Here is a 24,409-nt window from a genome sequence, read left to right as displayed (position 1 = left end):
ACTTCGACAACTCCTGAATTAAGTGACTTTTCTTTTTTACCACATGAAAAACAAAATGTCACTTAAAATTGGAGTTGAAAATAAGTATTTCTAAATTAAATAGTGCTTCCATGTTGTGTTTTTTTAAAAGCTATGCTGATTTCTATTATAAAAGCAAGAATCATAGAATCATAGAATCATAGAATCATAGAATCATAGAATCATAGTATCATAGAATGTTTTTTGGTTGGAAGGGGCCTTAAAGATCATCTAATTACAGCTTCCCTGTCATGGGCAGGGACATCAGCAGTTCGACCAGACTGCTCAAGGCTCCATCCATCCTGGCTTCAAACACGTCCAGGGATGGGGCATCCACAGCTTCTCTGGGCAACCTGTGCCAGTGTCTCACCACCCACATCATGAAGAATTTCTTCCTAACATCTAACCTAAATCTTCCTCCTTCCAATTTAAAGCCATTGCCCCCTGTCCTATCACTACATAGCCTTGTAAAAAGTCCCTTCCCAGCTTTCTTGTAGCCTCTTTCAAGTACTGGAAAGCTGCTATAAGGTCTCCTTAGAGTCTTCTCTTCTCCAGGCTGAACAAGCTCAACTGTCTCATCCTGTCCTTGTGTGGGAGGTGCTCCAGCCCTCTGATTGTCTTTGTAGCCCTCCTCTGGACTCATTAAAACAGTTCCATATCCCTTTTACATTGGGCATTCCACAACTGGACACAATATTCCGGATGAGGTCTCAAAAGAGAGCTGAGGGGCAGAATCACCTCTCTCAACCTGCTGGCCACCACTTTTTTTTATGCAGCCCAGGATATGGTTGGCCTTCTGGGCTTGAAGTGCATATCATGTCAATCTTCTCATCAAGCAGCACCCCTGAGTCCTTCTCTGGAGGGTTGCTCTCACTCATTTTATCACCCATCCTGTAGTGAAACTGCGGATTGCCCCAACACAGGTGTAGGACCTTGTATTTGGCCTTGTTGAAACTCTAATAACTTTAAGGGGGTTTCGTTAATGAAACCTATAAACCAAATACTTAATAGCCACCAAAAGTTCTCCAAAGTGAGAATCAGGTTAAAAAAAAAGAACTGTATTTAGAAAAAAATTTAAGTGATTCAGTAGCTTTTCACTATTGTGATGTATTGAAGTAAGCATTCATTTCTAAAAAATAGGTAAATATAATATGTGGAACAATCTAAAATAAATCAAGGGCTCCCACTGTATTTCTCCAAAATAAGTAATCCTCCACAATGATCGAGGGAAAGTCTTTATAATCTTATCCCTTAATTAAGTCTTATCCCTTAATATTAATAAAATTGCTTGATAGAGAGAGTGGGGCTGATTCTTGTTCTAAAGCACATTGTACAGCCACAGGTCATTCCTTTCCTCCCTACCTTCTCCCAAAGTCCTGCATTGAGAGTACCATTGAACTGCTGCCTCATTCAAAATCCATAGCTGAGATCATAGATACCTTTTTCATACATAATAGAAACGTGGGATTCCTGTTTGTATATACCAATATTCACCTTGCTTGAAATGGATTCTTCATCTTGCTAATGGGCAACTCTACCAAGGAACTGAGTTGTGCCTGTAGATTACTTTCTCTTGTTCTCATTCTTCCTTGTCTAAACCACAAAAGGTTTCATCTCCTCTCCCATTTGTCTTACCACTTTTCCTCCTGAGGCTTGTTCTCTGACTAGGAATCAGGTAACCAGTGAAGAAGATAACCAGGGAAATGATGGAAGAGCACCAGCATTGCATGGTGTCAGATGAAAGGTTTATTTAAACTTTTAGTATAACAAAGTCTTGTGTGCAAAGCAAACTATGGGGATAGCTAAACTATAACATCCTGCCTTTAGAATTCTGAATTGGCAAAAATCTTCAAGTTCCATGCCAAAATATTTGCAACCTCTATCTTCTACTACAGCTTTAGGGACCTTCTTTCTCACTTGTGACCACTATTGCAAACCCATGAGGTATGGAAGGCTAAGGAGCTGATGCTGGAGAGGTGGTTACAAGGGATAATTGTAGTAAAAGATCTCAAGCTGTAAAACCCCAATCTGTTTCTTCCAGAAGGAAGAGCAGAAAAGACCTTTTCTGTGACTATGAAATATGCATGAAGTGACAAACACCTAAGTAAGACAGCATTTTGCCTCATGTTGTCTCAGAGTGTATCCAGGTGATCAAGCCAAGGCCATTTAAGATGCTGTGCTGTGCGTGCTGGCAGTTACCCTCAATGTGGCTATGCAGCCAAAGACAGTACTTACCGCAGGCTTCTCAGCACCAAAGTTCACACCTGACATTAGTTTCAGGTGCCCTGTATTTTGTTTTCCATATGTGATGCCAGTTGCATACACTGGGACAGAGGCCAATCCACCTGCTTACAGGAAGGTTCACAAAACCTACTGAAAAGCAGATAAGAAACACAAGGCCTGTCTCATCCTAGTCCAATCAGTCACCGAATGGTTTGCATCTCTGATATACTTAAGATTTTCTGACATGTTTTTCCCCTTTTTGCCTTACTATTATATAGCTTATAATATATATATACACAATTTGGTTTTTTTTAACTTCAGCTTTGGACTACATTCTTGGTCAGCAGGGGAGTCAGTGATAATGTCTGCCACAGTCTGATTATGTTTTGTATGGGATACCATTTCCTTTTATTAGGTCTGAATTTGCCACCTTTTAATTTCTTTGAATTCTCACATGTTTTATGAAACAGGAAGAATACATGTTCCTGCTCTGCTTTCTCTGTAATATTCGTTAATTTGTACTTTCTTATCATATCTCCTCTTACTCACAGGCTTCCACAAATAAACCATCTGAGCCTTTTCAATCTATCTTCCTAAAGATTTTTCTCATGTGCTTAATAATATTCAATGCCCTGCTCTGACCTCTGTCTGATTCTGCAGTATCCTTTAGCAAAGGTAGAGGGAGGTGCTGCGTACAGTAGTTGAATACCAGATGAAGCCCTGCCATCTATGTGTATTCCAAACTGCAACACAAAGAGCAGAAGTCCATTTAAGCTGTTGTGTTATGGAAATTCCATAAAAAGCCTAACTTTTCATAATAGCCTAGTTAGGAATAATATTGGATTTGTATTCTACATGCGGAAGAAATCTCCAGTATTACTTTATTTTGTGTGGCATTCCTGATGCCAGCTGTGTTTGTATCTTCTGTAAAGTATTTCACTTTATGGAACAACTATCAGAATAAAAGGTTTCTATAGTAAATAACAGCTGTGAGAAAGAGCAGCAGAGGATAGACTTGGGAGAGCATTCAGACCCCCAAAATCCAGCTAGTGCAAGACAAAACTTTGGTTGCTAAAGGTTGCTAAATGACTCTATATTCTATTAATGTTTCCACTGAGATGTAAGCTTTGAAGTGAGTTTCCTGCTTGCTCCTATTTACTGCAGTTTGGTTGTCATGGCAGGGCACTCTTACCAAGTAAACAGAGCAAGAGGAAGGTGAGTCTCAGCCACTAACGAGTATCCAGATCACAGCCCCAGACTACAGCTAATATGAAATAAAAAGACCCTCTAATGTATGCAATGTGGAACCTAGGTCCTCTGCATCCCATGGATTGCTTTGGAGACACACTCCTGTTGTGCTATACACCTTGCCACTGCCAGTTGTCCAACACTTTCACGTAGTCGAGCCGAAGAACCAAAACATCCCACACTTCACAATTACAATCCAGTTACTCACATGAATAATTCTCCCAACACTGTCTTTGCTGACAGGTAAGGAACTGTGTTGTCATTGATATAATCCATATGAGGAAACATTTCTGTGTTTAGTCCCCATGTGCTGAAGGAAAAGAGATACCAGGGATGTGGAAGTAAGGGTTTAACCTGTGCATGCTTAGGAATAAGCTTTGGATTTCTGCTGACAAGGCATTGGTGTAGGTAATGTGTTTGGGAGCAAAAGGAAGGACAGGGAGCATTTTTGGATACTGGGAACATTAGACCAGTAAACACTGCTTGCAATGAGTGCATAGTCACATCTCGAATGCAGGCGCATCCCAAAGGAGTCATGTTCCTCCAAGAAACTGTGGCAGGCCTCTCACACTCCCCCAGCTACAGATCTACCCATGTGGAGATCAGGAAGGAGCTAATCCCATATGGCACCGGTGGCTTATCCTTAAGGTCTTGCCCAGAGCTTTCCTGCAGTATCAAGTGTTGGTAGGAGGCAGTGCCAAAGGGGTGGGGGAAAAATCAGCAAAGTGGGGTGATACATTTTGTGCACCTTTGCAAGCTCTTGTTACCTCATCAGAACTAGATGAAAGGAAAAAGCGGGGGTGAATAAGGAGAAAAGGAGGGAAGAGGAAATGAAAAACAAATACCAATGGAAAATACCTAGGAATAGTAGTAATAGGAACAAGATAAGAAAGGGATCAGCCTGGTTTCCTACAGACTCCATTGATTAGCAACACAGAAAAACTCCTTAGTGCTGCACCTATTTCTCCAGACACAGAGGGCAATGGAAATACAATCCTCTGCTTGCAAAGCAAAAGCATTAGAGGATAAAGATCGAGCACATGTGGGAACATGTGCTCTTCTGTCTTTCCTGAAAGATAAGCATGCAGTAGGGTGTGAGTTATGAATCACAGGCATCAGTTTACCAGTCATGCAGGAGAGAGGAACTAGAATTAAAGGCAGCAAAATGAAGGGAAAGACGTGGAAGTTAGAAATAGCTACAGAACTGATGGTGCGTCTTGTTCTAGTAATCCAGTAGAAAGATCCTACTTCTTCCTTACTTCTTGTATCAAATATTACAACTAAATAGTTTTGCTAATTCCAGTAATCCTTGCTACCAGTGGTCAAAACAGTGAGCAATACTAAGTGTTTATGTTATGAGCAGATCTAACTGCATGAGAAGAAAAATCTTGTATGTAAATACAAACATATTTAGGAAAACCATAAAATTGAAATAAACATATAGAATAAATTCATATTGGATAAATATAAATACTTATAGTATATAAATGTATAATCAAGGTTTTTCATAGATATGAACCATATGGCTACAGGTGTATTCATTGTTCTAGTTCTAACCATACAGTCTCTTGTTCCTCCACTCAGGTAAGGAGGGTGCACTTACCTATATAATTAGGTAAGTGTAGCAGCCAGTCTGGTAAGGGATAAAATGTGTGTTTAAAAGGCTTGGGTTTTTTTCTGCAAATCTTCTCTAACTGCAACTCTTAGAGGGTGTACTCCAAGTCATGTTTTGTGGAGACAAATCATTGAGTATGAGAGGAAAAACTGGAAAACAAAGCAAGATAGTAAAAATATGCAAACTGCTAACATATCAAAGTGTAAACATAGTTAGAATGGGGGTGGTGGATAATTAAACCATGGGAAAATCCTTAAGATTTGTGATAGGAAAGAACTTGTCTATGTTCAAGTTTTCTGTCTTCACAAATAGTGGTCTATTCCAAATTGAAGCAAGCTGTTTAAGACAATTATTAAGATTGTCAAAGACTGCAAGTTCTTGAAGCACTGTTCCTCTCTTTTGAGTCTCCTAGCTATGTCATAACTACATACATAAAGCCCCATGCAAAAAAGCCACTTCTTTACTGCATCTGAAAAATTATTTTGATCCTCTAAATAAAGGCATAGACTTGTGCAAAGCAATATCATTTGTAGCAGAGGCCTTTTGGTTTAAATTGATTTTATTTTGATGGCTTAGGTAAGAACTGTGCAACAACATTCACTTTCTAAATTTGATAGCACTGGACAGAAATCTTCCAATGCAGATCTAATGGATTCGTGCAAAAGTAAGTGTAAATGAACACACACACACAAATGCATATTCTACATATATGTGCAGCAATTTGTAGGACTGGAGCCAAAAATTGGAGTATACCGTTAAATGATAATGCAAAGAGAAGCTGGAGGATGCTTTTGCTGTGCACAGCTGTTATATGTGTTGGTCTTAAAACTTGATGCCAACTTTCATCAAAATCTATCTATTGGTACCTTCCTTATTTGCATATATATAGGTATAGTACGTGCTTGTAATGGTTCATTTGCAGGACTGAGAGATAAAGGACATTGATAAAGGTCTGTCAAAATGGTTTTGCTAATTCTTGTTATGTATTATCAGTGTTTTGAGAGGATTGTGCACCAAATGACAACTGAGGCTTCAAATTAACTAAGTTTGGTTATGTTAAAGTGACATTCACATCCTTTTTTAATGAGCTATAATACTTCTGCAATTTTAAATTTTCCTTTTGATCAGGAAAATAGTCTCAAAATTGCTCCCTTGATGATAGTGTAACTGTGAAAAATCTATACTGATGACATTACAGCACAGTTATCAGCTTCTTGTTCATACTGTTCCAAGGAGTAATGGGACCTTTTGCAGTGATTGATCCTCAAATATTCTCTCATGGTCTGAAATGCCAGACTCTGTACAGAATATAATGGGAGGACTTCTCATAGGCAATTATCACTTAAGGACTTCAGACAACCCAGTGAGGTGAAATTAAACTTACATAATTGCATCACCTAGGTTGGAGAGATCTCTCAATCATGGACTTGCTTAAGATTAATGACTTCCTTTGGTTCTGCTTGCCAAGAAGATGTAGTTTGACTCGATACATTGTCTTCTCCCTCTACAGAGCTTGTCAAAGACAGTTTGTGGCAACCAGGATTTTTTTTTCCTGAAACTCATGTGTCTAAAAATAAAAAGGTTTTAAAACCAAAATGTTTGTTCACTCACACGGCCGCAGGCAGAATATATTACCTGCTGCCTGGGCCTGGTGGACTAAATTGAGAAGTCAGTCCAAGAGAGGTGAAATATCAGCTTTTATGTTGCTGAGTTCCAGGATTCATTTGTATAGTTTAATTCGATTTAACTTTGAAGGAACAGAAAAGGGTATAAAGAGTTCAGTATTTAAACTGTCATTGTCATGCCACCATTGCTTTCATAACTATTCACAATCAGCATCTGAAATTGCTCAAAACCAGACTATCATTATTTTTACATAGTTGGTAACTTTTCCCTACTATTATTACATTATACAAATATTAATATGATTAAACCAGAGGTATTGGAATTGAACTTTCAAAAACATAAGCATTTTGCTTTATGGATCACAAAAAGCAAACCCCTCTAGTAAGCCATGTGACAGTATTGAAGGTAGATGAAGTTCCCATGTCACTAAAAGCATTAAAAAGCATTGGAGCACTTATCTCTACTCCTTCCAGCTACCAGGAAAGCAGTTAACAGTATCATTTACAGAGAAAACAGCTCATTTTCTCTCTCTGTCTCTTGTCCCTTGCTCCACAAATTTCATTGCAACGGTAAGTTAAGGCAGCGCTACAAAAGCATGAAAAATATGAAATTTAATTATTGTACCTGCACAACCACAATAATGACTAGTATGAGAGTTTAGCTGAGAATAGACTAAAGAATAGGATATCTGTAATCCTTTGAAGGATTAACCAGGGCTATACAAGACTTGTGATACTGCAGGAAAATGCATACATTTTAATGTGAACTTAGAATAGGGATAAAGTAACTACAAAGTTAATGAAAATACCTAATGTGATATTCTAAGTAGTGGGAGAAGGTGCAATATCGTGTCTGAAGAACCAGTTGACTACATTTTAAGGGAGAGTGCAGTTTAGACCCTCAGACTTCAGGATTTTGGAAGAGGTATTGGTGAGGCCAGACTCAAAGAAAAGCAGGCAAGAGCAGCATTTGCCTTTTTAATAGAGAATGAGGAAATCCAGGTAAGGGCGAATGATATTGCAATTATCCCCATATGCCTTTTACTCCGTACAAGAAGATTATGATAAGTTTGGGACACATAGACACAAAACAGCTAAATTGTGGTGTATTTTGTTTGGACCCACCAGGATTACTCTGCAGTAACCTTGGAAGCATTCACTAATGGCTGCCTTTTGAGAGACAGTGATCTGCCAAAGGTAATTTATGTACAGGAAGATTCAAAGGACTGTATTCAACCTATGAATAAATGTGTACCTCTCGATAACTGTGATGTACCTTCTAGAGAGATACTCTGAAACAATAGGCTTCAAATCTAAGTCATATTCTTCCTCCGTGTTCTGAGAATACAACTCAGAAATCTTGGTTTGATTGCAGAGGTTTCTAAGGTTCTCCTTCAAGATTTAAGACCCTTCCAAAGCATGGATGTACTTCAGTCTGTGATCTGCATTTGAGGCATGATTAGCTTTTCTTCATAAATGCCTTTATGAAATACTTACTTTTGAAGCACACAAAATCCCTATATGTGTTTGATGATGTTTTGAGCATTAATACTTTTCTATAGTGAGGCAGAAGGCTTTTGATGTACTGACTTGAGACGAAAGGAAGTGTGGAGGAATCCTCCAAACCTTTAGGAAGAACAAATTTGTGACAATTATAGCAAAAGCTAACATGATTCCTTAGGCTAATATTTGCTTCTCTATAACTGCATCCCTGTTTCACCTTGGTAGAGCATTCAAAAAATACACAGTAAGTCCTATGCTTTCCAATCTGGATTCAGTTCTGAATTCCAGATGTTCAGGGATAAGGATAAAGAAAATTTATCTGTGGCCTCCTATCATCCTGGGCTATCTGGATAGATAGTAGACTTCAAGCCAAGCTTTCTGAGGTGTCCCCACCTGTGCAGACATCTTATGGGTCTGCCTTGCAGATATAGTGTGACTTCCACAGTCAGTGTCATGATGTGCAAAGCAGGGAGCATGGCTGGATGGAAGGACAGTCAGTGACATTATTTTGACAGATGCCATTTGGAGGCTGAACTGTCATAGAAGGGTTTTCTTGCCTTGCTGTAATCCTTAATGCCTAACAAAGGCTCTGACTTTGCTGAAGTTGAATTGCTCTGATTATCCCACCATTACTTCTGTCCCTTCTAGCTCAGTTGGAAATGGTGTAATCCACTTTTAGTCACAACACAACAGACAGAAAGAGTCTGCATTGATTCAACCTCTCCAGGACTAAGTAATGAAAAGTCTTTGAGAAGTATGTAATGAAAAGTCTTTGGGAGGTAAGACAGTCAGAATCTGCCCAGAGCAGTCTCAAGAGCACACTTTGGACAACAGCATTAATTTCTATAGTTGCCAAACAGTGACAATTAAGAAAGGGAATGGAAATCAAGGCATCATCTTTGTGTGTACTGCCTGTTACAGATATGGACTTCTGTTAGAGTTACCTTGCTTGTGTATACAGGCTGTGGTAGATGGATGGTATGAGAGCTCACAGGAAATACAATCTCTTTCTAAAACACAGACTGAAGTCAGAGAGATGTGAAAAATGAGTCTCCAGAGGTGACTGAGGGATGGTTGATGAATCAGGGATAGGAGATCTGGAAAAAAGGGATCTTTGCAAGAGTGCTAGGTGTTTTAGGAATGCCCTCAGTGCAGTGATGGTGTGTTTATTTCTTATGTAAGTAAAGGCAGAGCTGTTATGGATTTGGAAGGGAGCTCTGCTCCATAACATTGTGGAAAGCAAGCTGATGATCGGCTTTCTGAATAGCGCACTCTCCATCTTAAGTCTTGACATACATTCACCTTGTGATTCAAGAGTATCTTTGCAGCACTGAATGACAAACATAAGTATGAGCAATTGCTCATTTGCACTGGCTTTGGGTTTAGACATGATGCTGTGGGCTGAGAATTTCTACTAGAGACCCTACAGCTACATTTTGAGATTGTTTTTATGATCAAGACGTGCCTCCTTGTACTCTAATGGTTGTATTTTGTTGGTGCTTTTTTTGGTGCTTTCATAGGAAAAACAGAAAAACTCTGGAAAACAGGCAAACAAGAAGCCATAAAATTTGAAGACATTAGAATCTACAGGATTTCTTGATGAATTTTACTAAGAGGTATGGTTTCAGGTGACAGCTCATTCCATATGCATGAGAGCTGTTGCATTTGGCCTGAAGAGTTGTATAGCTCTAGCACAGTCCGTGGGCATTGATAACTCCCCTTTTCTCATCTCTGGGAGATTTATTCTTGTGGTTTGGGATGCAACTTGGGCATCTTCTGAGGAATGAGGACCTCATCAAAGCCTGAAAGGACCAAGCAGCAAGCAAATCTAAATCAATGGAGCACTCAAGATTCTTTATTGATATTTTTGGTGCAGTGGACCCAGTAAAAAGTGCATTATTTTGCATACAGTAGAAACATTGATTCAGAAAATATTGACAAAAACAACGAGCTGTGAAACTTGATGAACACTGACTAAAATTCATACTAGTGGAAGCATAGATATATCCTAATTACTATAAACATTTCCAATCTAGTGTTAGAAAATACAATAGCAACAGTGAACACAATTGATGGGGACGCACCACTCTTCTTTCATTAGAATGCTATGATAGCGCACGGAGAGATGTTCTTTACAAGCCAGAAAAGATAAAAAACTTTTATGTGCTTATGGTTTTCCCTGATAGATCAGAATGTCTAAAGCTTTTCTCACAGAAATGAAGGGAACGGTGTCTGTAAGGTCTTCCTAAGGATACAGCACACATTCTGCCTTTTACAGTGTATCACATCAAACAAACATCTTTTGCATGGCATTGCTTTTGCCTCACTGAGCACAGCTGAGTATAACTTCAGAAAAAAAATTTTAATTAAGTTATGCAGTATTAACAAAAAATACAGCAAAGAAAGAGCACTGCTTAAGTAACACAATGTGGTCCGGGCTGATCCCTCCAGAAAGCCAAGCCTTCAAAAGCCACAAGGAAATGCTGAGGTGTTATGCAAATGAAAGCTTACCTTGTCATACTTTAGTTCACCACAGCTACTATTAAGGAAGTGTGCTTCTGTGACATGAGCCCTGCCTTCATCCATAACTTATTCACTTTCAGTACATTCATTTCAGTTGGAAAAGGACCTTGAAAAGGTACCAGGATGGCCAAGGGGAAGGGATGGAGCAGGGTTTATAGCGCAGGGATAATGGAGCTGTACTATGTTGTTGGACTAGTTTCATAAGTAACCTTAGGGAACTAGCTCTAGAAAGAATGAGAAACTAGCTTAAGCTGAAACCGCAAGTAGGAGGACACATGTAAAAACCTAACCCTTAGGCTTCGCCAATCAGAGTAGGACTAGTAGGCATAATTAACTCGCGCTGTATATAACTGAGCATGTCTTCCTTCCTCGACAAAGCTCCCCAAACTGAAAAAAAAAAAATCAAAAAAATCCAGTAAGCAACAGACAAGCACATCGCGTAGCATATAGATGGCCTGACAATTTTTTGATCATCGATAACGCTTTCTCAGCCTGTTGGGTTAATAATGCAATGGGTTGAAACCGATTTGGACAAATTAAAAAATTATATAATGGCAGTTCTTATCTAATCAGCCATCAATGATGATTGTAACAAGAGTAGAAACGTTTGAACAGTTTATCCTGAAAGGTCAAGATTGGATAGAGGAATTGAATGGGAAAGAGCCTGAAACAATAGTCATTCCGATGACAGAACGATATTTACAATGGAGTATGCAGAACAGTTTAGAGTTACAAATGGCCATCGGTTGATAACCTTTTTGCAACAAGAATGTGTAGAGGAAAAAATCTAAGTGTAATAGCACACTGGTAAATGGGCTGACAGTTTTTACATATGGGAGTGCAACACCTTATTGGCGTTCCACATTCACCAATAAGTCAAGCAATTGTAGAACACTCTCATGCAACCTTAAAGTCACTTTTGCAAAAAAAAAAAAAATCCATCACCGATCACTAGAGTCAGGACTGAATAACCAGGACCAGCAAGGTATCAAAGTACTATACAAAGACTGGGACTCAGGCGAATGGGAAGGACCTGTTGAGCTAAAAATGACAGGAAGAGGTTATGTTTGTGTCTTTACAGACAGCAGTCCAAGATAGGTTCCAGTGAAATAGGTCGGTAACAATGGATGCTTGTGTAATGTATAATTGTACTTATCACTCAAAAAGGTCAGAATGTAAAGGCTATTTTACCTGTGTATAGAAACGCTACAGCCTTGTATAGTCATATCTCTCCTAAAGTATCACTCTCTTTTTCTTTTCCAGTTGCTTTGCATGTAGAAATTTTTTGTCTGATTAATGGAGGTGAAGTGTGCGGAGGAATATTGTCAAAATTTAATTGCAGGCTATGTAGCCTTGGATGGCTTACGTTACTAACTCCCAATCTCACTATGATTTATAACAAGAAACGAAGTAAACAAAATAAACGATCTATCCATCAATTTGGGGCTGACTGTGAGAGTACAGTCACCTTTCTGGGAACCTGGAGAAATTGCATCTGCCTCAGCATTAGCTCCTGGGGTAGCAACTGCAGCAGCCTTGACAAAGCTGACAAGTTTGAGATGTTGGTTGAGTAAGCAGACCAATGCTACTTCAATGGCTTTGAGTGGTTTGTTAGCTGATGTTAATAGTGTTAGGCATGTTACATTACAAAACAGAACTGCAATAGATCTTTAGTATTAGCACGGCCATGGGTGTGAAGATTTTGAAAGCATGTGTTGTATGGATCTGGCAGATCATTCAGAATCCATACATAAACAAATAAAAGCCTTAATTGGACGCACTCAAAGAATACAAGAAGACACGAGGTTTTTTGGTTTGGACAAGTTTTTTAGCTGGTTTAATCTCTCCGAGTGGCTTTCGGGACTGTTAAAATCTTTAATTATGTTGCTTATTATAGTGATAGTTAGCGCTATTGTTTTGACATGTATTATGGGTATTTGCAAGCGGCTACTCGTTAAAGCAGCAGATCAAACATTCTTGGTACAAAAAAAAAAGGGGGGGGAATTGTTGGAGAATGGCCCAAAGAACAAGGACATGGCTCTTTAAAAATGCTACATTCAAGCAAAGCATAGGCCTGCACAAAAGACCGAATGGAGGAGTACTGAGAAGCTGCACAATCATGTTGATAGCGCGAACTAGCAAGGACACTGTGACCTTGACTAGTTTCATAAATAATCTTAGGGAACTAGCTGTAGAAAGAATGAGAAACTAACTTAAGCTGAAACCGCAAGTAGGAGGACACATGTAAAAACCTAACCCTTAGGCTTCGCCGATCAGAGTAGGACTAGTAGGCATAATTAACTCGCGCTGTATATAACTGAGATATCCGAAGGCAATAAATGGAGCCTGCTTATAACTCATATTGAGTTGTGCATGTCCTCCTTCTTCGACAAAAAACAAGGGCCTCTGAACCTCCCTCACAATACTATGTGACTCTGCAATTTGAGTGCTGCCCTTTCTCTTTTGTTGGCCTTGCTACCTTAGAGAAGGTAGAGAAACATGAAGGGTTTGTTCCACCCCTGTGCTATGGTTACTTCGCGACATTCTGCTCTAGACAATTCTCTGACCTAAGAGAACAAGCCATAAATGTGGTAGGCTCTGGAAAGGAAGAGTAGTGGAGCATTTCTTCACTCTTTCTCCTTACTACACTTATTAGGCAGGCTTGGCCTAAAGGGAATACTAGAGTGACTGTGGGGTAGACACAAAAAGAGTTTACTGAGGAAGGAAAAAAAATAGTAGGCAAGAGAAAGGGGTAACCAAACTGTTGTGGTACATGTCTACTACGAGCTCTTAAACAGAGAACTACATCTCAGTGAATCATGGGACAGAGGGTTATATTCAAGGCATACGTCCTTGCAACTCTTCTTAGCTTGTCTTGGTAAACTTGTGTATATGTTAATGCTTTTCTGTTACGTCAGTTTACACAGAAATAGCGTAAAGCAGTATATTACAAAACACTCCTCCTTTTACACCCTTTACTGTTCTAACAGTAAAGGGTTTTTTTACTGTTAATGAACTAGTCGTTTATTTTCTAGAATCAAATATTTTTGGTCTAGCAATTCTAAAAAGAACAATTTGAAGAAGCTTAATATGTGTTCCTGCTATAATGCCCTGAATTCATGTGCTGGTAACTTTCAAACTTTCTGTCTCACAAAGCAATGAAGGTTTTCTATGTCCTACACTGTATTTTTTTCCCATATTCCAATTTGAGGAATTTTAGTAAGAGTATAAATTTCCTTTTTTCTTGCCTAAAGGTAATTCAAATAGCCAAAACAAAGAGGCTGGGATGGAAAAGAGTCCAAAAAGAACTGTACATCCAGCTCCAAGTGTGAAGAAGATACGTATGTAACTCCTCTCCATTTCTGTGAGATCACAGCTACACACTCCAAACTGTCTGTGAATGTTAGAAAATAAACTTGAAGCTCTCAATAGGTCAGCTTGTCCATGCACTTGACTGAAAGCAAAATTGGCACTCTTTTCTCATTCCTGAGCAGCGTTTACCTCTCTATTCTTAAAAACTGCTGCTGGGCAGAGGCAACACAACCTTTTCAAACTATTGATTCCACTATGTTATTGCCCTTGGACACAAAAAACCCCGATTTGTTTCTGCTTTGCGGGAGCATTAGTTATCTTTTAAGAGTTGTGATAGCCTTGTATTCACTGTATCTCTTGAAATTAAAAATCTCAATTTCTTCCAAGTTCTTGCATACCACTTTTTTTTTTTATTTCCTCATTCTAATTAGGCTACAGCTTTCTGCAGGTGCCATGTGCAAGTGAGACACGCTACTCCAACTAAAGCTGTGCAGATTGGAAGGCTTATTCCACATGTTTAGCCATAAGTCTACTAAAAATATTTTCGATGGTGTCTACCTTATTCACAAAAGCATGACACTACTGACTCCCATTTGTCTTCCCATCCATCATAAGTCCTGTACAATTTCTGCTATACTGCCTAGCTGTTTTACCTCCCTTCTGTTATTGAGAAACCGTATCGTGCTCTTCTATACTCCATTGTCTCCTTTTGCAGACGGGATTTCTTCACTTTCTCCAGCTTGTTTTTTATTCTTGTCCTGTCTCCCAGTTGGTGGCAGTGCCTCCCAGTCTGCTTTCCTCCCACATGTGTGTTTGCAGACATGCTTTCTGTTCAAGCATGCTGCTTATTAATTGTAAATCCATCATCTAGGGTAATCCTCTGTGGTACCTCATTCAATACAACCTTACAGTTTGATGATAAATCACTGGTAACAGCTGTCTGTGTCTTAACACACAGCTTGAACTTATTCTAGAGAAATTTTATTATTTGATTATGTGAATGGCATTCTGCTAAGTTTGGGATTCAAAAATAGAAGAAATGCGGAAATAATTTATGACTACTATTTAGACATTAGCTAAGATTTAAATAAAATACAATACAAGACTGTATTCTTTGACATGCTAGTACTTGCAAGAAGTTTACCATGGCTTCAAGTCCTCTCTCTATTAATCTCCTCCAAGTAGACAAGTTTTCTTAAACTATATGTGACATATCTACATCTAAAACCTTTTAGATAATGACAGTGAAAATTTAAACTCGATTAGAAATTCTACAGATTTTGAAGCAGTGCTTATTCTGTAATGCAGAAGAGGGTGTTAATGTTTAGCATCAGCTGGTGGTAAATACCACTTTAAAACAGCTGCCTGGGAAAAAAAAACCCTTCTGATCTGCCTAGGATTTTTCACTAGACTTAGCAACAAGTGCAGTATTCAGTATGTTACAAGGTTTGGGCTTGCAGGATTGTGCAGGAACACTGCAAGTCAGAATGCATGGTTTTCTCAGGCAGAAACTGTGGCCTTGCACCCACACAGAGAAAGAAGGAGGGGAACACAGAGTCCCACCTCATTCTACTTCCACAGCTCTGGGATCTGCAGTGGCTAGGTGTTGTTCCTAGATGGACTTCTCAGTCGTAAATCCTTCAGCTTTCTTCTCATTGCCACTGATACTGGCATTTTTCAGGTACATTTGTTCGATGAAGATCTAAGTGGTTGTTTCCACCTCATGAAGGTTGCTGTCTAAACTGAAAATATGTCATTTAAGATGAGGATAGAAGCAACTGCATATTATTGTTCTGATTCAATCAAGATGAAGTATGATGAATCAGAGTTCATTATTTTCACTTTCTTTGTATTTACGCCTTTCGCGAGAACTTTAGTACATAAGAACATGGGGTAAATACACACAGCTGGCGTAATAGCACAGATGCAGGCTTGTGATACACTCATCTTCTCTGTCAATTCTCCATAGAGGCTGAACATCCAAATTACAGTATCAACAATTTTTCATTGAGAGGGAGTCAGCGATGTCACATTCAGAGAGACAGATTCACAGCACAAACCTGTTTCAGTGGCTCCTTTCAGCAAACTCACTCTCAGACCACGGCTGTCAGTTATTATGGCAACATCTTCACATTTGCCAGAAGCCTCATTTCCTCCTTCAAAGGATCTCCTCCACTTCCACTTTCAAACTGCCTGTCTGGTGAACGTTCTCCAAGGAAGGTGCATGCACGGAAAAGATGAAGGAAACAGCAAGGCATTTCATTTCCTTGCTCGTATTTTTTTTCTGTGAAGAAAGGAAGAGTTGTGTATAAAACCACATTGAATGACTGGCATTATTCCCAGATTAGGGTTACTTGGTGTGTTAATTCCTCTTTCTTGTTTTCACGCCATTTCAGATGATTGCAACAACCTCGAGTTCTTGTTTTGTTTTTGTTTTTGTTTAGGGAGTTTCACATCCGAGAAGTACTCCGTGTACTACAGAAAGAAGGTGGCATCGTCAGGCCATGGATAGGTGACAGTTTTATTTATAGAACATCTACAACCAAGGAAAGAGAGTACAAAGCAATTTTGTTGGTTTTTTTTTGCTTTACCTTCTCAGCACAAAACATACCCAGTGACCCAAGATCACAGTCCAGAAAGATATGAAAAAATTCATACTGGAATTACAGAAATTTTTAGTAGTGCTGGAATGCCATTAGAGCTCCATCTTCTCTATCCATTAGGAGCATGAAGAGTTTAAAACTGAAATTTTGATGCCAACAGACAGTTTTCTCTTTGTAGAGCTGTGCATTTCTAATGACTCCATTTGTTTCTCAAGGAAGAGTTTCCCAAAATATATTTTGTCATTTTTCAGTCAGTACACAGGGATATTTCATGTGGTCTGCAAAATTAAGTATTTCAAGAAGAAACTGAGTAGGGGTTAGAATAAATATTTGCCTTGAAGAAGATTTGTGCATAGTGTTGCATAGACTATAAAATGATGCTATGATACCCAGAAGAAATCCATATGCTTTCTGCAGGACCACATGATTCTCTCTGAGAGATAACCGTTAGATAAACCATTTCTGATATACTGACATTAAATTAAAATTGTAAAGAGGGTCTGATATGGAAATATTTATTACTAAACAAGAATACAGAGGTATCTTTTGATGGTCAGCTAAGTAATGTTCTTTCAAAATACTTGAAGTGCAAGAAGTCATCCTCATTTTTAAGTTTGGATACTTTCTAAAGAGCAGCCAGGAAACACAGTACTACAAAAAATCAGTACATTTGCTAATAAAACTTTTCAGAAAGTACACTGTGGAGGCTCACACTGTGTCATGTCAACCTGGAAGAAAATTAAAAACAAATCTGCAACCACTTTGAACTATGTCAACTTTTCAAGATCAATTTCATCAGGTGATGAAATCACCAGCTTCCTTTGATTGCTTGCCTTTAATCATTTTGGCCCCTTTGTAATTTAGGCTAGGACTAGGGGGTCTAGCCTGCTGTGGTCAACAGGTCAGAAAGAGACAGTTCATAGGAAATCTTAACCCATAGACATTTCCACTGCATTGACTTTTATAAAAACATTTTTGAGGTCACTCATCAGGTATTTTGTCTGCAATTTGTCTGGTATTCAGACAAATTGAGGGCAGTTGGAATTCAGGGGCAAGAAGTTGACTCTTGAGCTGCAACAGAGTCACCATGAGTCACGGACCCATAGGAATTTTATTCTAATGTGCAAACACACCGTTGTGATGTTAGATATAGTCTTAAAGAGCCCACTTACTTATGCTAGTGTCACTTCTTTTTTTCTAAGCACACATAGTGAGACAACCTGCACAGTGTGCCATACCACTGGCTATTTCAGTGTATAGTCAGATCCTCTGGTGTAGATAGAACTGCAGGACACAATGAGTGTGGTATATAGTACTGTACTGTGTTATGATGCTGTAGGAAAAAAAGAAGTAGTTCTCCATTTTGTGTCCAACTTGGAAATTTGAAAATGTAAGTGTTGAAGGACAGTGGCATGTTTCTGGGTGTTAGAACAAAGCCCAGTGCCTAGGTGATTAAATTCAGCATGCAGGCTTTTCAAAGCTCCCCTCTAATGCATTTTGAGGTACCTAAGATGGCTTTTTAGTCCTTCAGATCTCCAGTGGCCACATTATCATGGCTTCAAGCAGCCACACCAATAAAAAGACTGATGTATACTGGCTGCTCTCTGTATCCTCAAGAAATAGACCTGTGGAAAGCTAAAACACACTGCGCAAGCTCTTATGCTTCCTCTCTACCAGGCAGCGAGGTGAATGCACAACCTACTTTTGTAGGACAGGTTTGTGCACCATTTCTGTTGTGTAGTGCAGAATTACAGAAGGGCAGCCAAGGATGTGTCCTTGCTTTTAAGATAAGTGCCAAATACTACAAAAAAAAAAAAAAAGAAAATGGAGAAAAGCAGAAAAGTGCCTCTGTCATATATCATATTTCAGCCCCATTCTACTGGACCGGATATCTGCAAGACTATTTGTACTGAAGACTTGATCACTAGTGATAACACTGTCAGCAGCATGGCATTGCCACCTATAGACAGGAAATCAAAGCCAATCTTAGGCTGGGAATTTTCACAGAGCTTTGCAAATTTTGAGAACAGTATCAGCAATCCCACAGAGGCAAGAGATGTGAAGGATCTGGCATGTGCTCTCAGACTGGAAGTCTTCTTTTGTCTGTTAGATATGTAGGACTGAGCCTTACCCAAGAATATTTGCAGAAATATAATTTTCAAAAATCAGAAAAGTGTCCTTTCCACATCATCCTCTACAGTGCATCAGCCACTCTTGAACAGATTGCATGCCAGTTTGGAAACATTTTAGTTGTTCACATATTTTAAAAATAACAGCAATAATTTGCAACCAAATCATATTTGGAAGCTGTGGATAGAGAAATGCAGGGAGACAATTTGGACAGCCGTTATTTAACTTTTTCAGAAATTCTCCAAGTCCCATCTCTTTCAGATGGACAAAGTAGGAAAAGTTGGGGATATTTAGGACTCCAGCTCCTACAGAAGGGCTATTCCCATCCAATCTTTCTGAACAGTGATAGTGTCAAGCATCTCTCTCCCCGCCTAGTTAGCACTTCGATTCAGGATTACTTATGTAAAAAGATGCCTAACTCGAACCTGTCACTTAAGTCAGGCATGGTCAATCTTTTCCGAAACAGTGTCTTTGGGTGTATGTACAGTATGGAAATGTAGCGTATCATGAGGACCATCTCAAGAAAAAGCAAAATCAAGAGGCTACAGTTGAGTTACAAGCCTCTGGTCCCTTTATGTGCTGTTCTCCAGAGAGCGGAAGTCACTGTACTCTACCTCGTTCAAAAGATCATGTTTTGAGATGTGGCTGCTGATTTTTAAGAACCCACATCTACATTCAAATACCTAGCAAGCACCTCAGATTTTCAGGTGCAGGTGTTTAGCATTGCTACTAAAATGGCTGGCAATTAAGAACCTTCTTGGTTGACACAGTTATCCATAGTTAATTGAAAAAAGTTATCCACTATCTAGACATGTGGGTCATAACTTTTCCTTATAACATAATTGTTGTATGTTAGCCTAAGTCTCACTAAAAATCCGAAGCCATGGTGGCTCTTGGGGACATTTTCAAAATAGGGAAATATGCTCTGTTTTTGACAGCATGACATAATTCACACTCTAATTTTATTTAGGTTTGAGAGTCTCTAAAATAACCAGCGGTGGGTAAAATCTGTGAAACCAGGCTTGAGAGCAGTATAACTAATTTTGCTTTAATAAAAAAAATCCATGGAAAATTTTCACAATTCTGTAATGCTCACCAGACAGACAGAAGTTATTTCTTTAATCTGTTTTTTAATACATACTCCACATAATCAGTGAATACTCCATCAGACAGAGAAAGATGGCTTTGCTTTTCATGCATTTAATGTACAGCATGTTCCTCAAGCCCTCTCATTTCAGTCTCTACATGAAAACACATCATTACAAGGGCAAACCACTTACTTAGGCAAATTGCCTAAGCAATTCAAGTACTGCCAGACAGAAAACTGTCAGGGTCTGCTGTTTCACTCATTGATGTCAGGGTCCTTCAAAGAGGATTGGACGGAGGACAAGATCAGACGGAACAAGAAGACTGTCTGAGAACTTGTTTGACCTTTGTAGTCTTGTCTGAGAGACTTTATGAGATGCTGGTAATCCATAGATCTTCAGAAATATGGAGCTGAGCATTTTAGCAGGTCTTGAAAGACTAATCCTTGCTGAGCCTGCAGACTTGTTTAGCTTTTCATTTTTTAGCACTTCACTTAGTACAGTGGTCCAAATGTAGGGGGAAAAAACACAAATTACTGTTAATGAAACCCACAATAAAGAGATAATGAGAAAGGTGCTTGTATGCTAAGCATGTGTAATATAAGACACATTACTTGGAGCCATTATAACTGAGACACAAAGTATTAAACACTGCACAAACTTTAGGAGGGCTTGTCTCTTTATTAAAATGCACTGGCTTCTTCAGTAAACCTGTGTACACAATGGGAATAAGAGTTATAAAGTGCAGGGAGGAAGAGGACGGTCTGGCCAACCTGGATGTGTTGTGCAGATACTGACAGGCTGTTTGTTAAAAAAGCAAGCAAACAAAAACCAAATAAAACGTACCTGATTTATTGAGATCTTTTGCATAGGATGACACTCTCATGAGGAATTGAAGCTCTTCAACAGGATGGTCAGTCAGTGTTCGGATGGCAATGGGAGTCTCTGATGCAACGTTCCTGGAATGGGCAGTATATCTCACACTTCAGCAGAGCACCAGTCCCACTTAAGCATGTGTTTCCTTGTTGTGGATCATCTTAAACTACACAAAAACATCTCCTAATTCTCTTAACCATGAACAAAAGAACATCCTACATGACAGTTATCGAACCTGCAGGACCAGATTCTAATTGCTACTTAAAATCAGGTGCAGTTTGGTGAATCTTGAAGAGCGAAATGTCTGTGGTATCTCTGGATGGCCAGGATCTCCACCCAAGATATTAACCAATGCGTATGTACAAGCAGGTGTTGCTTACGCAGTGACCTTCACACAGCAGGACTGTCTGAAATCCCTACCTGGAACCTCCTGCAACAATGCACAGGACCACTTGTGATGAAGATGTGCAGCCTGTCACATCATACCATGGAGATACAATACTTGCCCTGGTGATCACCAATGAGAGTGAGCTAATTGGCACATCAAGGCTGGGGGCTGCTTGGGATTTAGCGATCACACACTGGTGGAGTTTGCAGTCCTAAAGAATATGGGTCAAATGAAGAGTAAAGTCAGGACTCTGAATTTTAGGAAAGTAAAATTGCAGCCCTTCAAGGAGTTAGTTGATAGGATCCCCTGGGAAACTGCCCTGACAGACAAGGGAGAAGAGCAGAGCTGATAGATCTTTAAGGATGCTTTCCACAGAGCGCAAGAGCTCTCTGTCCTCAGATGCAAGAAGTCTGGCAAGAAAGGCAAGAGATCAGCATGGCTGAGTTTTGCCCTGTGGCTCAAAACAAACGGCAAGAAGGAAATGCACAAGCAGTACAAGCAGAGACCAGTATCCTGGGTAGAGTGTAGGGACACTGCCTGGTTGTGTAGGAATGAGGTCAGGAAGGCCAAGGCACAGCTGGAACTGAACTTGGCGAGGGCTGCAAAGAGTAACAAGGAGGGCTTTTATAAATATGTAAATCAAAAAGGAAAATTCAAGTGAGTGCACTTGTCCCAGTGAGTGAGATTGCCAAGCTGCCAACAGCAGACGAGGTGAAGGCTGAAGTACTCAACATTTTTGCCTCTGTTTTCACTAGTAACCTGTGTTCCCACACCTCTTGAGGGGATGGGTTACAAGAGGTGGACTGGGGATTTGTATACATCCAGGTTCCTCAGGTGATCACAAACCTGATCATCTCTTACGGTGATCACCTGAGGAACCTGGATGTATACAAATCCATGGATTTGTATACATCTGAGAGTCTCATCTGCGATGAGATGCATCTGAGAGTTCTGAGGGAATTGGCTGAATCTCTAGTTGAAGATGTCCCTGCTTATTGCATGGGGATTGGGCTAGATGACATGTAAAGGTCCCTCCCAACCCATTCTATGATTCTATGATCTGTACTCAGCTCATGGGCAGAAATGGGCTGGGGAATTTCAAAAGGAGGAAAATTTCTCCATGTATCTGTGTTTAATTGCATACATTCAATTAAATTATGCTCCCCTAGGAGGTTGCAGTCATGGAAATTCTAATGGAAAATAATGCATATTTGTTAACCTTTCCCTCAGGATACAAATGTCAAGATCAAGAACTTTTTAATTGATTCATTCACACTCAAGTGCACATTTCATCATAACCTGTGTGTTTCCCAGGCTTTTGTCTCCCACAAATTCCTTAACTGTTAAGTGCATAGTGTGTACACTGAGCCATTGCAGTATCTGCCTCCAAAATTAAAATAAGATAATTGCTGGCAAGTGTGGAGTTTCCATTATGGTTTCTTATACAAAGAACAGAGACAGTCTTGAGAAGGATGACTTGGATTACAGATTGAAGGGAAAAAAAACAAGCTAGAAAGAAGAAACAAAAATGGAGCAGCCCAGCCAACTAATCAAATTTAAAAATTAGGAAGTTACAAAGTCTTCTAAATATCATGAGATTTGTTTAAAATTTTCAAGATTTTAAAATTAAACTAGTGCTTTCTGTACACCTTGGCTTTGTCTCAAAGTGGAGACCCCTCTATAATCATCATTTCCCAGAACTCTGACCACTAAGAAAGTAATTATTCTATAAAACTAGAGGAGCTGACAGAACCAAAGCATTGCCCAAGCGCAAAACTTTGGACTGTGTTTCTCTCCATGCAAGTAACTACATTTGTACTCAGCCAACATTTCAACCACAGGGACAGATGACCAGATTTGAAAATCTGCACATATAAGATTCTAGTAGCTGGTATGCAGCCACCATTAAAAATCTTATTTTCTCCCCAGCCTGAGAAAACTGCAAGGACTGCTGCGACTGCCCAGATCAGCACCAGATATTTGAATTCTAGACTGTATTCTTAACTATGAAAAAGGAAGCAAACATTACTGCCTCTTACGTTACCGATCATATATAAGATTGTTTATGTCTTTCCACCACAAGAACAAACTATCCTTGAAATGCCAAGCAGTTCATAAAGTGAACAAATGATAGAAACTGTGCAGTAAACTATTAACAGATAAATATAATACGATAACCAGCACATTTGGAGGGTCTCACTTTTAATAAGGAATCACTCACTCTCTGTGGCAGCAGATGTATTTCTAGTCAATCCTTCTTTTTCTTTTCACAATAATTCCCAGTCTTTGCAGTGAAGGTTGTATGAGTGGTGGGTGGGATTTCCATAACAGAATTATATTCATTATTGATAAAGTTAGATTTCAGTAACTGTAGCAGAAAGCAGAGAAAAGAAGCAAGTTTTACGTAGCTGTTTTCAGAAGCAAAAACATTTTAATTTACAATTCTGATGCTGTCTCTGTTTAACACGCTGATCCAAACTAAGCAGAAGAATCCTTGGCAGAGGGTCAGTAGTTTTGGAGTAGGAGCAGCCCACAAAGCCATAAGTGACAAAGCTCTGGTGGGGAAGAGCAGAGCGGCCACGGGAACATGTCTTTTCAGCCAGCCCCACGGGCAGGCTTGAGTGACGACTGAGTCCCAGTGCCAAAAGAGCAAGGGAGAAAGCAAGATACAAGTGAATAACAAAGAAGGAAAGACAGTGAATACAAAGAGAACAATTTCTTTTTCTGCAGATCCATTTCAAAACCTGTTTTGGCTGAAAAGCCTTATCCTGAGTTCTTCACTTGTTTATGGCACCTATTTAAACAACCTTAACAGAAGGTCAAGAGTACATCAGATTGCCGTGGGTCTTCTGTTTCCAGTCTGGTGTCTCGTTTCTCTCAAAGATCACTCATCTAAAGCCTACACAGCAGCAGAGCTGAAAGGCTATGAGGAGGAGGTGGAAGGAGAAACAGGAAGGCTGATAAAGAATCAGGATTTTTGTGATATCACAAAAATTCACACACTGATTTACAGAGATCTCCGCTGCTTTTAAAAGTCAGCAGAAGCAGCAACTCTTGCAAGCCACATCCTGATGCATTAACTCTGCAGTTTGCCCTCTATTTCACAATTCTTCAGTGCCTGGCTGACCATTAATGAAGTAGAGTTGAATGCTGACGTTAGTCTCAGACTCTACCAACTGTTTTCCCTCTTATCTTCCCTCGACAGGACTCACAATTTTCTGTGTGAAACATATTGGCAATTTTATTTCAAGGGTCCATTA

The 24,409-nt window shown here is 39.4% G+C and overlaps 1 long non-coding RNA gene across 1 annotated transcript; it reads right to left on the bottom strand.

Annotated features, from left to right (window-relative positions):
* Positions 1 to 20,023: 20,023 nt before the first annotated feature.
* Positions 20,024 to 24,075, bottom strand: LOC128850499 (uncharacterized). Its single transcript, XR_008447922.1, has 3 exons — positions 23,957 to 24,075; positions 23,371 to 23,517; positions 20,024 to 20,844 (listed from the first exon to the last, which is right to left on the bottom strand). It is a non-coding gene; the product is annotated as an uncharacterized LOC128850499 (long non-coding RNA).
* Positions 24,076 to 24,409: the final 334 nt, after the last annotated feature.

This window comes from Cuculus canorus, chromosome Z (genome assembly GCF_017976375.1).
Source record: "Cuculus canorus isolate bCucCan1 chromosome Z, bCucCan1.pri, whole genome shotgun sequence".
In the NCBI taxonomy this organism is placed as follows: domain Eukaryota; kingdom Metazoa; phylum Chordata; class Aves; order Cuculiformes; family Cuculidae; genus Cuculus; species Cuculus canorus.
The sequence above is the reverse complement of the archived record's forward strand: the minus strand, read 5'-3'. Positions and strand labels throughout refer to the sequence as shown.